We start from the raw sequence: 2,727 nt of genomic DNA, 5'->3' as shown, positions 1-2,727 counted from the left end.
GCGGGAGATGGGTGTGAAATACGGGAGACTCCCGGGAAAAACGGGAGTGTTGACAGGTATGGTGGGAACACTCGCGAGTCACGAATGGGCTTGGCAAACTGTTTCGGCTCCCGAGTGGGTGATGCGTACTATAATGCAGGGATACAGACTGCAGTTTGCAATGAAACCCCGCATTTTCAGCGTTCTCTCTTCACACATGGGAGAAACACCTCACACCACACATTCTGAAAGAAAGAGGAAATATCCTCACTCCCCTAAACAAGGGGCGATTCAGGTGGGTACTTCCCCAGTCACGATGAATCAGGGACTTTGTACTCGTTATTTCCTGGTCCCCCCAAAGGATGACCTTCTTCCCCGCCTCTATCTTGGACCTTAGGTGGTGTTGAACAAACGCATTTGAGGGAAATACAATTTCAGAATGCTGACTCATGGCTCGCCTCGCCAGCCATAAAACAGAACGACTGGTTCACATTGGTCTAATCTGAAAGATGCTTTCCATATAAGCATTTATCCGCCACACAGGAAGTTTCTTCAAGCTACTACCAAGGCACATGTTACGAATTGTTCTGCCGCTTAGCTCAGTCTGGCTCACGGTGTTTCTGTCTGTGTGCGGAGGCGGCTTAGCACCCATGAGAATGTCAGGTCTGAGGATTCTGACATACATAGACCATTGGCTCATCATAGCCGTAATCGAAAAGAGAAAAGTGCTGCAGGACACCTGTCAGGTGCTCACGCACATCACGCCTCTGGTTCAGAGTGAATGTGAGCAAGAGCAATTTTACACCCAGTCAGAATGTCATTTTCTGTGGCGCCTTCCCCCCTCGCACGGACCTATTGTCCCAAGCGAACGGGGAGATTTATCACCCACACCTGGACAGGGTGGCTCTTTGGGCTTGGCCCGTGAGAGGGGCAAACCTAAGCGCACTGGGGCTTTCGCCGCATGTGATTGCTACTATACAGAATGCCAGGGCCGTTTCTACGCGATCCTTGTATGGCAGTAAGTGGCAAGTGTTCGAAGGGTGGTGTGATGGGCGTGGCCTCACATCTTATCAGTGCTCAGTTCCTGATATTTTGTGTTTCCTCCAAGACCTCTTGGAAAAAGGCAGGTCTTTTTCCACAATTAAGGTCTACTTGGCTGCGATTTCGGCCTGTCATGTGGGCTTTGGGGGCTCAACAGTCGGGCAGCATCCTCTAATCCGCAGATTTATGAAGGGTGCCCGTCGCTCCTTGCCAGTCATCAGGAGAACTGTTCCTGAGTGGGACCTCTCCATGGTGTTGGAGGCTCTGTCTCAATATCCTTTTGAACCTCTGGGAAGTATTTCCCTAAAGCTGCTGTCCTTCAAGACAGCTTTGCTCTTGGCCTTGGCATCAGCCAAACGTGTCAGTGAGCTACATGCACTTTCGGTTCATCCCTCGTGCACTAAATTCTCTCTTAGTGGAGATATGGTTTCCCTTAAGCCTAATCCGGCCTTCATGCCGAAGTGCTTCCCTGCGTTCACTTCGGAGGTGTTGGAGCTGTCCGCTTTTCACCCTCCACCTTTTTCCTCCCCGGAGGATGAGAGGCTAAATGCTCTGTGTCCCGTCCGTGCTTTACGGACATATATGAACAGGACCAGTGCTTTCCGGAAGAGTGACCAGCTCTTTATTTCATGGGCAGCCCCTCATGGAGGGAATCCTATTTCTAAGCAACGCCTCTCACATTGGCTTGTGAATGCTATAGCTTTGGCTTATGAATCAAAGGGAATGCAGCCACCAGGGGACATCAGAGCTCATTCCACGAGGGGCATTGCCACCTCTTGGGCTTTGTTTAGGGGAGTGTCGCTAAAGGACATCTGCTCCGCTGCCAGTTGGGCTTCTCCTCATACCTTTGTGTGTTATTACCGGCTGGATGTCACCAGTATCTCGGTAGCACATTCGGTTTTGGGGTGGGTCTTCTTAGCCCTTTCCCCGCGCACCCCTGAAGTGATGAAGAAGGAGTGAATGTATCAGCTGGCCATGCACATCCCTGTCACTAAGCATGTTTTTCCATTCCTTCTTTCTGGGTGTATTCATATGCACATTGGTTATCATGTGTGCTATAAGCACATACTATGTGCTGCATGTGCACAGCAGTCAGTGTGCATCAGTATTGCAGGTTCATGAATATGGACGGTCAGGCACCCCGCCTCCTGGGGCTTACCGGCCCTTCTGGCTTTTTAGAACCTCATCAGAGTGTATTGGGCAATCGAGCTGTCCATGTCTTCTCCCATAGGTGATCTCGAACACGAGATGATGAAAGAGAACAAGGTTACCGTCGCAACCCCGGCTCTGAAACACGGGAAAGTGAGATCCACTCAGGCTTTGCCCCGCTACCACACGGCAGAAGCTTAATATACTTACTGGAGAATAGCAGCGCTGCAGCCATTATATTCTCAGGTAAGAGGCGGGGCCTTACTTCCGGGCATTGGCTTTTCGCGCTGCTTTCTGTCTGTCTAGCCAGACTTGGTGCAATTGGATGCTAGCAATAACTGTATTGATAAACGGATGCCAAGTATCGATCTTTTAGTATACTATTTGGTAGAATAATAAAATCAATTTCTTGACAATCCACTAGATGATGGTGTTGAGTTTTTTTTGGTGAAGTCAGCTAGGTCGCCTTCAGCATGCAGTAAGTTAGTAAAATAAAGATGAAGGCATCGCAGAAAGTTATCCAAAAAAAAAAAAATAAATAAATTAAAATAAATAATT

Source organism: Cyprinus carpio, chromosome B22 (genome assembly GCF_018340385.1).
Source record: "Cyprinus carpio isolate SPL01 chromosome B22, ASM1834038v1, whole genome shotgun sequence".
Taxonomy (NCBI): Eukaryota; Metazoa; Chordata; class Actinopteri; order Cypriniformes; family Cyprinidae; genus Cyprinus; species Cyprinus carpio.
Note: the sequence above shows the minus strand (reverse complement) of the source record.